The sequence below is a fragment of the Ipomoea nil genome, unplaced genomic scaffold, assembly GCF_001879475.1.
Source record: "Ipomoea nil cultivar Tokyo-kokei standard unplaced genomic scaffold, Asagao_1.1 scaffold2516, whole genome shotgun sequence".
Classification (NCBI taxonomy): Eukaryota; Viridiplantae; Streptophyta; class Magnoliopsida; order Solanales; family Convolvulaceae; genus Ipomoea; species Ipomoea nil.
In genome coordinates, this window is record NW_017618944.1 from 235030 (window position 1) to 251679 (window position 16650).

The 16650-nt window shown below is 30.7% G+C and overlaps 1 long non-coding RNA gene across 1 annotated transcript; it reads right to left on the reverse strand.

The window, feature by feature from the left end:
• Positions 1-10395: 10395 nt before the first annotated feature.
• On the reverse strand, positions 10396-13112 carry LOC109153633. The gene is made up of 5 exons (XR_002049552.1): positions 12780-13112; positions 12621-12680; positions 11542-11599; positions 10803-10858; positions 10396-10710 (listed from the first exon to the last, which is right to left on the reverse strand). It is a non-coding gene; the product is annotated as an uncharacterized LOC109153633 (long non-coding RNA).
• Positions 13113-16650: the final 3538 nt, after the last annotated feature.

A 16650-nucleotide genomic window follows, 5' to 3' on the forward strand; every position in this document is an offset into this window, starting at 1 on the left:
TGCAATATTTTAATTTGCGTCCTTTTCTCAAGTAATTTCTATATATAAATAATAGTTGTTCACAAAGTTATATAAAAAATTCAAAATATAAATATTGCATAAAAAATACATTTAACATTTTATTTAAAAAGTGACATGCGTCGTGCACATTTATATGCAAAATCATTTACCAAACTTTTGATATCAACTTCTTCCAACAAAAACAAAACACCTTGTCAAGTTCTTTTGAATATACAAACCAATCTCGATCACACTTCTCTCCATTTGACAAATATCTTGTGTAAAATGCTGACAGAAATCTTTTAGAGAATTTATCTTTAGGACCTTTATTTATTGATAAATCTCTTTTAGGACTATCTTTCACAAAATTATCTATTAATTTTGAATCAAGGGCATCCCAATTTTTTTGGATTATATATGTCAAATAAAAGCGAATCATTTGGTTTATTATTGTGATCAACATCCTCTAAATAACTATCAATTAACATTCTTATTATTTTCATTGTCCTATCATTGTTGTACACATTATCATTTAATTTTTTTTCAATCTCGCAATCATCTTGATTTTCTATATGCAGATTAGCAACTAACAATTTTTTTTCTTGGCATCATCTTTTTGTTAATCTATTTGAATTTCTTTTGTAATGAATTTTTCAAGAGCACATTTTTTAGATTGAGTTAGTTGCTCAATTCTTCTTTTCTTTTTTACTTTTCTTTTTACGTTTCTAAAATCCGGATGAATATTTTCTAGAAAACATAATTATAAAATTTTAAGGAAAAAAACAAAAATTTATTTAGAAACTCTATGAATAAATAATTAATCAAAAAATTCATCTTTAAATTATTCTAAAATCAAAATTATTAAGTCATGTAAATAAAACAATAAACAAGAATTGTGAAGTAATAGGTAATTTTAATTACCTGTTAAAAGAATTGAAGAATCAATCATCTGCAGAGCTGCATCTACCGTTGTTGTTTGCGCCAATTTTATTTTTTTTGAGAAATAATATTGGTCAAATATTAAAATCAACCAAAATTGATATTGATATCAAGTACAAAAATACAAAAATTCTAATGTTAAATTGTTGATCAAACCACATAATGAAAGAATAATGAAATCTTGGAACTTGAACATGTAGTGCAGTACTGCTGTTCGATCACTTTGATGCCGGAAAACGCTAAAATTGCCTATTAATTAGGCTTGTGCAATTGCTTGTTGAGGGTTGATCGAGCTACAAGCTACGGTTAGTCAATTAGGGTAATAAACTAATAGAGTAATAGGGTTCGAATAATCAAAACTGAAACTGCGATGACTATATTATATACTGTATTTTTTTTTAATAAGGGGCCCCCAATTTTTGGGGGCCCTGTGCAAAGGCCCTGGGCAGACTTGCCCAGGGCCGGACCTGGTCTTAACATAATACACATAAACTCTTAACATAATATACATAAACTCTTAACATAATATATATAAACTCTTAACATAATACATATAAACTCTTAACCGAATACACATAAACTCTTAACATAATACACATAAACTATTAACATAATACACATAAACTCTTAACGTAATACACATAAACTCTTAACATAATACACATAAAATCTTAACATAAAAAAATGACGTCGTTTTGGGCAGGACGCGCGATACAATGACTGTTAAATAGACTTTTAGAAAGGCTCCAAGCTAGGTCAGTCGTTATATCGTGCACCGCGGTGCATAATCGATTATGCATCGCGCATTAAAACGGCGTTGTTTCTGCAATATATAATGGAGTGACACTACAGTGTGTCTAAACCGACACTGTCTCACGTATTATTTTTATATTATCAAATGAAACTGCAGTTATATCAAAATGATACTGTAGTTGTGGTGAAATGAAACTACAGTATATATAAAATGAAACTGAATAACATTTCACATATTTGAGTGTATATTGTACAATGAAGCTGTAATTATATTGAAATGATCATGTAATTGTGTTTTAATCAAACTATAGTGTATATAAAATAAAATTAAATAATATTTTCACATATTTGAGTGTATAAATATTGAATGAAACTGTAGTTATATCGAAATGAAACTGTAGTTGTGTTGAACTGAAATTGCAGTGTATACAAAATGAAATTGAAGAACAGAGTTATTTTTTGCGAAGATTCTGTTTCTTTTTTATTAAACAAAACGACGTCGTTTTGATTCGACGTTGCATGATCAATCATGCACCGCGGTGCAAGATATAATTTGCGAAGCTAGGTTAGGCAAATTGAACAATCAAGCTTGAGCTTAACAAAAAGCCTACATACAGGCTTAGGCCGAGGCTCATGCTTTAGATTTTCATAATAGGCCCAGGCCTAATTTTTTCAATCATTATTGTGAAGACCATGGTCTACACAGCTGTGTGGATCATACTATCAAAAATTGTATATTCAGTACACAAATAATGTACTTTTAATATATTAAAAATGTACATTGTATTAGAAAATGTACATTATTTGAATACTAAAAGTACATTATTTTATATAATGTACATTTAGTACACAAATAAGGTACTTTTAATATATTAAAAATGTATTTTTTATTATAGTTTATATAGTACTGTGTACTGTGTAGGTCATGATACATCCAATAATTTGCCTAATTTTTTTGAAGTCCGACTTGGGTCCGCTTATTTCCATCCCTAATTTTAATTATTAGGTACTCATTTATTCTAGTATAGTAATTGCCAACATTTTGTTTTCTATGTTCGGGGTATTTAGTAAATAGTTGTTAGGGATTAATGAATTTGACTAGTTGATATCATTAGCTAATTGTAGAAAAGTGTTTGGTAAATTACCTGTTAGCGGATAGCTGATTACATTGAAAATGATTTTCTCAAAAAATTGATCGAAAAAAGCTACTTTGAGCAGTTTTTTGAAATTTAGTATTTTGAAGCAATAAATTGTTACAAAAAGTTTGTTTTCAAAAAAGTTGTTACAAAAAGCTAATTAATCAAGCACTCATATTTATTGTTTAACCAAGTCAAACAACTAATAGTGGTTAAATAAGCCAAAATTGACTGATAGGCTAACTATTTTACCAAACAAGACCATTAAATTTTATTTATAAATTCTAATAAACAAAATTGATTTATCATATTCAGTTATTAGGATTCTTGACTACATTAATTATTGACCCTATTTATTTAAAACAATTTTTGATATAGTATACTACTGGCTACTGCATAGACATTAAAGTTGATAAGAAAGGTTATAAGTTATATTATAGTTCTATACTTACTTTCATTTAATTTTCTACTCTTTGTTAATTAATTAGTAGTTCTAGAGAGTAACCCTTTTTACATCCACTTCAAAAGATTAAAAAGAAAAGTACAATAATGGAAAGCAATGTATTTCTTGTATGGAGTCATATAAACCTCAAAAGTGTATAGAGTCTGAATAAAAATAATTAAGAAATAGAATCCTAATATTAGCACTTCGCAGTCCTAATAAATGAGAGAGGAATTGGAATTGCCAGCACGAGTTTATTTTAATGGTTCAATAAGCAGTATTTAGAATAAGAGAATGAGATTCAAAAATCTCGATAGTAGCAATATAGGGACTATGTTTACAGTAGACAGATTTTTTGTGCACATCGGTATTGTATCAATATTTGGTATTCTCTCAAATGCTTTTTGAGAACCTTTGGGGTTGAAGATTCAACTTTTTGAGAGAAAAGGAGGAAGAATTGGAATTGGGTTTATTATATCCACATGGGAGTGGGACCCATAAATTGTTTATCAATTTTGACATGGACCTATTCATTTCATTTACTATATTTGCTGTTGTAACAGATGATTAAAGACAAAGCCATGTGCCCTATAGACGTGACCTTCTCAGCTTTACTCATGCGCGCATTTATTGAAGCATGTGGATTTATTTGCATATTATAAAATATCCATAAGTAACAATACTTAAATTTGGGACCCGTGAAACGAATGTACATTATTTGATATTTATGCTGTAAAATGTAACACTAATTAAGAATATATTTTTTGTTATTAATAAAAAAAAGTATTTTTTTTTGGTGAAATAAAGAAAAAGTATAATTTTTTTGAATTAAAATGTAATATTAAGGTTCAACAATTATTTATAGAAAAATATAATACTTTTTCTATCACATTTTATCTGTCTTACTTAGTATTCATTGGTTAAATCAATTTTTTTTTTGTTTATTTTGTTTAGTATTTTTTTTTACTTATGTTTAAACTTAATTTTTTTGTATTTAATACGGAGTAGTACTTTTAGTGTAGTTTCTAAATATATACATTTTGTATATTAATACTAAACTTATTAATATAAAAAATTGAATTTGAAATAACTGCAGTCAAGTCTCGTTAATCGAACTAGACACATAAAATGAGACGGAGGGAGTACTAATTAAGAATAAATTGATTGATTGTTACTTATGTGAGAAAATGTAATACTTATGAGGAAAAAATGTACTCCGTAATACTTTTAAATCAAAATGTAATATTATGAGTTGAGAAGTTACTTATGTAGAAAATTATAATATTTATGACGAAAAATGCAATACTTATGAAAAATCTGACTCATTTCACGGATCCTCATAGGAGATTTTTCCATTAAATTTTTGTTAAATGCATATAAATATATAATTGAGCAAACTCCATTTTTAGATGGCATTAATACATTTTGTCCTTTTTTAAAAAAATTATCTCATTATATTCTTAACATTTATTTGTTTCCCACAATTAGTCATATCTTTAAAATTTTATCATTTTATCGTGTAATAAAGAGAGCTAACATGTAATTTTTCAACATTCAAACTTCTGGCTCCAACATGTAATTTCTCTTACTCTCTTGTAAACTATTTTAATTGAATGATATTATTACATGTTGAACATGTTTTATTAAATGGTTGAATAACAAAATTTATGTCAAAGTATCTATGCATGAATTCCTTGTACTATAGTGTTTTGTTTAATTTAGTCATTATACTTTTATTTTGTTCAATTTTTAGTCCTTATACTTTATAAAATGGTGCAAAGGACAATAGTTAACAGTGTTAATATTACCGTTAACTTAGCTTATGTGGCGCTGAGATCATCACTATCACATCATGATATTTATATTCCAACTCATATATTATTTTATAAATATTTAAAATTAATTATTTTTCCACCAATATATTACATTAATATGTCAAAAATAAATAATTACAAGCATAATGACATCAAGTGTTCAAAACTCATTGGAAGCATGAAAGTAATTATTTATTTTAGATATATTAATGTAATATATTGGTGGTAAAAATAATTAATTTAAATATTTATAAAGTAATATATTAGTTGGAATATAAATATAATGATGTGACAGTGATGATGTCAACACCATGTAGACTAAGTTAACTGTCATATTAGCACTGTTAACCATTGTCCTTAATTGCACCATTTTATAAAGTACAATGACTAAATTGAACAAAATAAAAGTACAGTGACTAAACTAAATAATACACTATAGTATAGGGATCTTTTAGGTACTTTGACCCAAAATTTTAAAGAAAACCTAATTATAGCAAGCAAATAAAGTCAATGATCTAATAGAGTATGGCTAAATGTGGTGATACCACAATAATTGATAACTAAAAGTGGAATTTTCTCATATATAATTGCATATTGATTTATTGGTAAAAAATAAAAAATCAAATTTTTATATCTTGTGATAATTATATTCAAACATTTATATTTTGACGAATTAATACCAAATCTTTGTGTCTTGCGAAAATAATATCCAATTATTTTAATTAATACTAAAAATAATTCAACTCTTTTTTATTTATGTATTAGTTAGTGGTACACTATATTGTATAAATCTTTTAGCTTTTAATTTAAAATTTTTAGTTACGTGGTAGACGTAGATATATATTACGATGAATTCCTTTTTTGTCCTAGATTTATAAGTTGCAGTTCAGTTTTAGTCCTTTTTTTTATCAGAACCTCCTCTTTTGATCCTAATATGATTGTGACATAATCAATTTTGGTCTTTTATTAACAAAATCGTTGAAATTTCGTTAAATAGAAAGACATTTTGATCATTTAAATACAAAGTGCATTGACATGTTATATTTTTTATGTTTTTTTTTTTTTGAAAAAATTCATAATTGAAGATCGAAATGCCCTTTTATTTAACAAAATTTCACGATTTTTTTTGATTGAGGACCAAAATTGGTAATGTCATAATAATACTAGGACCAAAGGTAGATTTTCTGATTTAAAAAAAAAAAAAAAAAGACTAAAAGTGAACTGACACTTATAAATTTAGGACAAAAATGGAGTTAACTCTTTTAAAATAATGAATTTATGGGTTTCATTTTTTAAATACTTTGTACACCAACTCAATAAAAGTCAGGTTATGTTAGATTTTGAGTTAATACCCAAAATAGTCCATCGACTATGTCGTAATTACCAATTTGGTCCTCGACTATCATTCTTACCCAATTAAGTCCTCAACTATACAATTTTTTACCCAATTTAGTCATTTGTCAATTTGACTGTTTGTTGACTGCCAAAAGTGAAAATAAAGTTGTAATTTTACAAGTTTTCTCCTTCCTCCTCATTTAGCAGCGCCAAACCATGTAGCAATAAGCTCCGGTTGGGTTCTAAACCTGTCAGTATCGAAGTAGTGGTTATGCATCGGATAGCCCATGAATTGTATATTTGATGACTAAATTGGGTAAGAATGATAGTCGAGGACCAAATTGGGTAAGAATTTGAGGACTAGTTGGGTAAGAATTGTATAGTTGAGGACTAAATTGGGTAAGAATTGTATAGTTGAGGACTTAATTGAGTAAAAGTTACATAGTTGAAGACTTAATTGGGTAAGAATGGTAGTTGAGGACCAAATTGGTAATTATGACATAGTCGAAGGACCATTTTGGGTATTAACTCTTAGATTTTTGTTAAGTTGTATACTTAGTGTTGGGATTATGGGATGATCCATATCCTAAAGGCCAAATATTGGACCCAAGATGGAGAATGTTTCTGTCCAACCCAAAATGAAGCCCAAGCCGAAGACGAGCAATAGTTATGCCGTGCAACCGAATGTACCATGCGCATGGTGTATACGACGCAAAACGACGTCGTTTTGACTAAAAACGCGCGCCTCACTTTAAAAAAAAAAATTTAGGTTCGATTCTCGGCAATAGCATTATTGTGGATATATAGTTATGAATTTCTGGATATATAGTTATAAATTTGTGGATATATAGTTATGAATTTATGGATATTTAGTTCATTCATTGTGGATATTTAGTTCATTCATGGTAGATATTTACTTCATTCATTCACTGTGGATATATAGTTATGAATTTATGGATATATAGTTATGAATTTCTGGATATATAGTTATGAATTTATGGATATTTAGTTCATTCATTGTGGATATTTAGTTCATTCATGGTAGATATTTACTTCATTCATTCACTGTGGATATATAGTTATGAATTTATGGATATATAGTTATGAATTTATGGATATTTAGTTCATTCATTGTGGATATTTAGTTCATTCATTGTGGATATTTAGTTCATTCATTGTGAATTTTTACTTCATTCATTCATTCATTGTGGATTTTTACTTCATTCATTCATTCATTGTGGATTTTTACTTCATTCATTCACTGTGGATATATAGTTATAAATTTGTGGATATATAGTTATGAATTTCTGGATATATAAAAATGCTATTGCCGGGAATCGAACCTGATTTCATCTTTAAGTGGGACGCACGTTTTTTTAACCAAAACGGCGCCGTTTTGCAACCGTATGCACCTTGCAAGGTGCATTCGGTTGCACAGCATAATTTGCAAAAGAGGAGGAAACGACAAATTATTATGTGGACCAGGGTCCACCTTGCCCCAAGTGGACCCGAATCTAAAAAACACAATTTATATACTGAATATTCATAATTTACATACTGAATATTTACAATTTTATATACTAAATGTTTACAATTTACATACTACATGTTCACAATTCAAATTGTGACCATTCAATATGTAAATAGTGAATATTCAGTATGTAAATTGTGTATTTTGAACCCGGATCCACATTATCAGGTGGATCCGAGTCCATGACATAACTGTTGGGAAGAAACCGGGTACACATAGCCAAACCATGCTCTGGTAACGTAGCATGGGGTAGAAGCACAACTTAAAAAGTATTGGCAAGAAGAAGCATAGGCACTATTTGATTCTTCTTTCCTTTTGGTCGTCGAGGGAAAAGGGCAACAACCACTAAACATGTATAGATAGGTTAAGTGAGGACTAGTAGAGAGATCCAAAATTTTGCACTGTTATGCTACTAATTTAATCTTGGGAGACTTGTACAAATTTGGATTCTAATGGTCTCGGTTTGAACACAATTCAAGAAAAAAAGTGTAGGGGTGAATAGACTTTTTTAAGCTAGTTATATGCAAAAATCGAAAGAACTTAAAGAAATTTAGACTAAGTTAAACTTTCAACACTTCTCCAAAAGTTATGCTGAACACTTAACTAGATATATAGTATTAAAAATACTTTTGTTGAAAACAAAGGTTGCATAACAGAAATATGATTTTTCACTATATATTTTATAAGTTTAATTTGAAGTCTCTTGAACAACCTGATGATCGCCTATGTCACTTTTGAATACTTTGAATCTATAGATCATATTTGTTTGTGATATCTTTTTTGTCTCTTCTTTTGAGCATTCCATCTATCGTTAGTTGCATCTCGAATTTGCTCGTTGGAGCAAAAAAAAATTGGAATCTCACACTTGACAGTAAAATAATATGCCTGGATTTGAATAGCATCCAATAGCTTCTTGCCACTTGTTTTTAAAATCTAACTTTCAACAACTTTCAATACTCTTTCTTGAAAGGGCAAGCATCCACCTTGGATAATATGCCTATGCTCCAAATTAGAGGCAGTAAGGATCTAACATATAATAATATTGGTTGATCGAGATGTCATGTTGCTTATAGTCATTCTCTATTATAAGCTCTGCTACTTATTGAAAGTCTTATTTTTGCCTTGAAACATTATGATGTTACAAATTTTATTGTTGTAGAATTTGTGGTCTCAATACTATTGTTGTTGCAAGTTGTGTTGCGTTGACACAAACATCTACGTCACTTTATAGACTTGTGTTGCTTGAAAGTTTTGTTGTCTACAAACTCATGTTGTATATAAACCTATGTTGTTTGGGATTTTAGCTTCTATGTCATTTTCTAGTCTCTTTGTTGTCGGTAAAGCTACTTGGCAAACTTAGCTACCAACCTCTAATGTAGATGACTTCATCTTGACGTCATTACTAACGTCTTGGTGTGTTGAACTCCCTTTAGTTTAACATGGTCTATTGATATTCTTGACTTGAACCGACTAGTTATGAACAATGTAAACTGATTTATTTTCTAATTTATTCCGTGCATATCCTTAAATTGTGACTCCGGATTTCACTAATCACTCAAAAGGGAAAAACAAATGAAGTGTTGGGTTTTAATAAGAAGTATAGAGAGTGTAATCTCTATAAATTAATGGCAAATTATACTATGGACCATGGTCCACTTTACATTGTGAACCCTGATTCAAAAATGACATTTAGATTATGTAACTGCAATTAAAATATTATATACTTTTAGTTAACATATTATGTACATGTAAATAAAGTAATAAATTGAATGTACATAATATTTTATTTGTAATAGGTACATATAATTTATTAATTGAAGGTATATATTATGTTAAATGCAGGTATATAATACGTTAATTATAAAGAAAATGCTATTTACCCATCCTAAATTTCCCCAAATATTTTTTTTCATAATATGACTTATATTCATTGTGTGTCATGAATTGATTGACTCCACACACTTTTAATTAAATATTAAATAATCTAATTATATGCTGCCACATTAGGATGGAAAATTGGAAATGAAATTTTATGAGAGATACCTAGCATTACTCTATAAATATGTACATAATTTCACTGCTGGAAAACACGGTATTTCCGACCACCAAAAAGTGGTCGGAAACACATCTTCCGACCACTTTTCCAATCAAATTGGGTAGTCGGAAAACCCTCCGTCGCTAACTCCGACCACCGTGCTGGTGGTCGGAAATAGCGACCACTCACCCAAGTAGTCGGAAGCAAACGTCCACCAACAAGTTAGCTGGTCTAGCATTTCCGACCACATGGTGGTCGGAACATATGGTCGGAAATCCAGACATCCAGTGAAGTCTTATTTGATTTCCGACCATTTATGGTCGGAAATAATAAGTAAATTTTTTTTTATTTTTTTAAAATGTTCTTTCATACAAATTATACATTGGTTTGGCAATTTTAAAACAAGTAATAATTGCATAACAATACAATATCACTACAAAGATTTATACATTTCAATAGCAAATTTAATTAGACAATGTTTTCATTCTAATATCCACCTCAAAAAAACTAGTTTCCAATTCTAAAATACTACTTTATAAATCAAAATACATCCTACATTTATACGCACAAGTAGCATCACAAAAAAAAAAAAAAGTTAGAAACTTTGATCTATTCCTCTTGCAAAGAAAACCGCGTCATCATTCAATTCGAGGTCATCTACTACGAGAGGTTGGGACATCAGTCTTTTACTCTTTTGCTTTGAATTACGTTGCAACATTGTCTCACTGTTTTCAAAGGGGAAAGAAATAAAAAATTGTCTCATACAGATCATATCATATGTTTCCAATGCATAAAGAAAATGTAAATAACAAATTACCTAACTGGAGTGTACAAAGAAAGCTTAAGATTCCTCTTTGGCTAATTTATAACTACCTGTACATAAAAATGGTACTATATGAGTAGCATACACTGCACAAACAAATCTAAAATAGCATACATTGTACAAAGAAAGCTTAAGATTCCCCTTTGGCCAATTTATAACTACTTGTACATAAAAATGGTACCATATGAGTAGCATACACTGCACAAACAAATCTAAAATAGCATACACTGTACAAATTAAAGAAAGTTTAAGATTCCCCCATACTCTGCTCCAAGTTACTTATAGATTATGAATTCATTCTTGTTTTTCAAGTAATTATGAATTCCTACTCAGTTTTGTTGCAACAAACATGCAGAGCAGTATCAAGAATTCATAGTTTATCTTACATCTTTTCACAATTATTACTGCATTGATCCTAGCATTGTAAGATAAACTAAAAAGATACTTGGAGTAGGTAAAAAGATGTTGTATAGTGATTAACAATGGGAAACAGAGGCACCCATGCATATAGTCCACCACATGAAGTTCACTAGAAGCTCACTAAAGATTTGTAAAAAGTAATCATATAAATGTGAGTCAAAAGTTCAAAACTTGAAGTTCAAAGAAATACAAATACTTGTAAGTGTTGATATGTAAGCATTTTAAATCCATAGATAGAGGCATTAGCCATTAGGTAAGCACTTTAAATTCATAGATAGAGGTATTGGGTAATCCTCCGACCAGTTAAAAATACCTCATAGATAGCAGCTGCTCCTTTTTGAGTTCCATCCCCTCCAATTATATAGATCGACCTGAACCAATTAGACACAATTGAAGCTTCACCATTATGCTAGCTATGAAACCATTTCTAATTTAAACTATCAACCCAATAAAATTTTCAATTTACAAATAAATATTTCTTGTTAAGCATTAAGTTGACACCTTTCCCCATACCAAAAGCAAAGCAAATAAAGAGAAACTGTAAGTAGTATCAAGAATTCATATTCGCCATTCAAAAGCACAAAGTAAATAATATGAAAAGATGTACTAGGAACATTGCAAAGAAAATTGCAAATTTGTGTGTAGCAGTACTTCATGGATGTGATTGCAAAGAAAATTGCAAATTTGTCTTGACATGTGCCAATTATATTTTACCTTAAACTGACTAATTAGGAACAAAACTATATGTCCACTTGTAATCCTATGCTCTCCAACATATGACTCCAATTGAAAATCAAGAAAGTGGAACCTTCAACACAAAGATTGAAGAGTAAGTTGATTGGTTACATTTACTACCTCCAAGTGTATTATTTTTAGTCACCGTGAGTTTTAAAGTGCTCATACAACTATACAAGAGCTATATAAGTAAAACCATGAGAGCAGAATGCAGATGAGATTATACTTATCACAAGGGAAGACAACATCCTTAGCATACAACACCAAAAGAATATTCTGACTATTTAAACTACATCAGCTGACCAACATGTTTGTCATAATGTAGCAGATATTTTCTTTGTGCAACTCTAATGAATTTGCATATTGTTATCTGGTTAGAATCATAGTCAACATTCAGCAGCTATTTGAAAGATTAAGGATACAAAATTTTGATTCACCTAATTTATTAGTTTTGATTTCTTAAAGAGCTCTAACCTAACTACAATACTATCCTTAGAAATTATTATTATTATTTTTTACTACTCCCACATATACTGCGACACAAACAGTACAAGAATGCAGAATCATCATCAACATTACCATAAAGTACTATACTAAGTTTATCACAAGTTGAAAGGATTGGGAAAATTATGATCTGCTTGAGAAGGGAGGAATTACCTGAGAATGGACTACTAGAGGCGGCAGTCACAGAGCGACAGGGGCTGAGCGATTGGGAAGCTGAGAGAGGCAGAGACGGCGTGAGGCTGTCTCCCATCAATTATGTTCAACTCTGGGAAAAAAAAACCCCCTAATATCTACGAAAAAAGAATGACTGACCTACTATTGAAGCCCTCGCCGCTTGTGTCAAACCCGAAGCAAAAACTCACCGCCGCTGCTCTCGCCTCACAAATGGTCGTCGCCGGTGAGAACATCTGTAGAAAGAAAAAGGGTTGCAAAAAGAAAACTATAGATCTGAAAGAGTAGAAGAACAAGAATGGTAGGGGTGGGGGGTCATCCCTGGAGCGAGGAGAGGGAAACTTAAAAGCTTTTGTCTGAAATAAAACCCTAGTGGCGGAAACGATGAGAAGAACCGTGTGTTTAGCTTTTGTTTGAGAGGGAAACTTAAAAGCGTTTTTATTTGAGAGGGAGATAATTTTTTATTAGGTGGGTAAAGAGTGGGAAGTCAAAATTAAAGTCAATTATTTGTGTTTCTTTATTTGAGAGAGAGATAATTTTATTTGTGTTTTAGAATAGAGTTAACTATCAAAATGGTCTCTTGACTATAGCGAAATTATCAACATGGCAAGGTCATGGCAAGGTTGGGGCGAAATGATTGTTACTGTTCTTAACTCCAGTCGCCTGACACTGGACTCGGTTTAAGTCGGCGAAGATCGCGTCGACTGCTATCAAGGAGTGGGTTCGGATCCTACCGAAATACACTAATTATACAGATAGGGAATAATCTCCTTCAATGGGTGATTAGTATGGCTGTAAGCATTGAAAATTTAAATAATGCTATTTGGCCGTGATGAATATTTAATTATTAAATTAATTACATTAATTGGACTAATTGGACCAATATTTATTTAATTGGGTTAATTGAATGACCCATTGAATAATTAATTAGTCTAGTTACTTAATTAAATGTGATTGAATGTTGAATTGTTCGGCGCAAAATGGTGGAATGTTTAATTGATTTGGACAAGGCTGCTTGGATGAACTGGGTTGTTTAATTAACGGGTTTGACTTGGTTTTGGTCCACTAAAATTATATGTAAATTATATAATTTTGAAGAATTTGGATAATTTGATATTTGATGAAATGATGAACCTGGACACAATGGTGTACCGATACGTTCCTTAATTTAATTAAAATAATTAAATTAAATTAGGAATTAAGAGTTAGTTGGAGATTTTCCCGCACCCTAACCACTATAAATAGTGGTTTCATTTTCAAGAATGGGAGCGCTAGAAATCTGCATACCGGAAGTCCTTCTTTGAAGATCAAGTTGCATATTAGCCCTTCATTGAGGAACAAGCTACTAACTCCAGAGGCCCTTCAGCAAGGAACTACTTCCAGTTCGGCATACTCCCGAACTCAGCATACTTCCAGTTCGACACACTCCCAAACTCGGCATACTTCCAGTTCGGCACATTTCCGAATTCGACTTACCTCCAGTTCGGCATACTCCTGAACTTGGCATACTTCCAGTTCGGCACATTTCCGAACTCGGCTTACTTCCAGTTCGGCACACTCCTGAACTTGGCATACTTCCAGTTCAGCATACTCTGGACTCGACATACTTCTAACAAGGAACTACTTCAAGTTCAGCATACTCTGAACTCGGCACACTTTCAATTCGGCATATTCCGGATTCGGCACACTTCCAACAGGCATACTTCTAGTAGAGAATCAGATGACTTCTCATATACATATATTGTACCCCTCCCTGTTTGGTATATACTTGATACTACTTGTAACTGATACTTTGAATTTTGAATATATACAATTCAAGTTTTTCGCGTTTACAATGGCCACTGGCGTAAGAGACACCGTAGCAACGTTAGAGACGGTTCGCTCAGACGAAACAACGGGACAACCATCAGGCATGGACGCCATGAGAAAACCTAGACTACTGATACCATATGAATGTTTGTATTATGTGATAAAAATAATACGCACAGTACAATACACGATGATATACAATGCATTATGTAGGAATATGAAACTGAATAGAACTAACAAGAATAAAGGTCTTAAAGAGTTGAAGTTAGAAAATTATTTCATGTATCTATATGGAATGATTAGCATGGTTTTATTTTTCATTGCAAGAATGGTGAGTTGTATCTACTTGTAAACACTTTGCGTCGTGATCGGTTGAAATCGAAAAAAAAAAATATATAAGTGAAATAATCAATTATCAAAAAAAATCATGTGGCCTTCGTACCTTTGAACCACTTCAAAAAAAAAAAAAAAAAGGATTTCGAGTGGTCAAAAACAAGTTTAGTATATGAATTTAAACTTCCACAACATTTCCGACCACCATCCAAAAGTGGTCGGAATTTTCGACGAAAGGGTGGTTGCAAAGAAACTCTAATTCTAAAAACTGATTTTGGCAAAGCGGTTCCGACCACTATGTAACTCGTGATCGGAAATTCCGACCACTTATTAAAAGTGGTCGGAATATCGACCACTTTCCGACCATTACATCCTTCCGTCGGAAAAATGAAAAAAATCACTTTTGCGGCCAAATTTTTAGGTGGTCGGAAAATTGCGAAATTCCAGCAGTGTTTATTAACTGCAGGTACATAATATATTAATTGTAATGTGTAGGTAATTTATTAACTGAAACTAAATAATATGTTAATTGTAGATATATAATCTTGAGAAAATGACACTTTTCCTCCCGAGTTATATGCTTATAACACTTTTCTCTCCTGAGTTATTCATGTACCCACATTTTTCCCCTCAATTATGTTAAAAGTGGCGGTTTTCTCCCTTTTATGTTAGATGGACATTTTTACCCTTAAAAATAAGTATTTCATCTATTTTTCTTTTTCGACAAATTATTGCTTGTATGTATAGATGACCACGGTTCGGTTTGAACCTAACCGAACACTATAGCAACCGAATCAAAACAATAGGGACGGTTCTGGTTACGATTCAAATCCAAATAAAATAAAATAAAATAAAATAATTGTTGAATTTAGACTATTTTAACAATAAGAAATTGAATTTATAAAAATAAATAAATAAATTTCGATTTGAACCGCCAATTCAAAATTTATTTATTTATTAAATTCAATTTCTTATTTTTAAAATAGTCTAAATTCAAAAATTATTTTATTTTATTTTATTTTTTCCGATTCTTATTTTTAAAATAGTCTATATCATGAATCTTAGTCCATGGTATAACATTTGTCAATTAATAGGAGTATCAGTGAGAAATGAAAAGTTAAAAATTCAAGTTTATTTCTTAAATCAAATGCTAGACGTTATTTATATTTTAAAATAAATTATGTTAAATAGAGTTGTAAATTTTAGCCCAAAGCCCCAAAGTATTTACTATTTAGTACATTTTGAGTAGTTATGCTGTGCATCCGTATGCACCATGCATGGTGCATACGGATGCAAAAACGACGTCGTTTTATTAAAAACGCGCGTCTCTCCTTAAAAAAAAAATTCAGGTTCAATTCCTAGCAACAGCATTATGTTGTTCATTCATTATGGAATTTTAGTTCATAGATTATGGAATTTTAGTTCATAGATTATGGAATTATAGTTTACCGATTCTGGAATTATAGTTCATCGATTATGAAATTTTAGTTCATAGATTCTGAAATTTTAGTTCATTTATTCTGGAATTTTTAGTTCATAGATTAGATTCTGGAATTTTAGTTCATAGATTCTGGAATATAGTTCATCGATTCTGGAATTGTAGTTCATCGATTCTGGAATTGTAGTTCATCGATTCTGGAATTTTAGTTCATATGTTGTTGATGAGAATCGAACTTGAATTTTTTTAAGGGGAGACGCGCGTTTTTAATAAAACGACGTCGTTTTTGCATCCGTATGACATATGGATGCACATCATAATTTGCCGTACATTTTCTCTGATAGGCTATAGGCCCCAAATAGAAAGAAACAACTTTCTTATTAATCTGGGCCTCATGGGCTATGTCATATAACAAAGTCCATTGGGAAGACG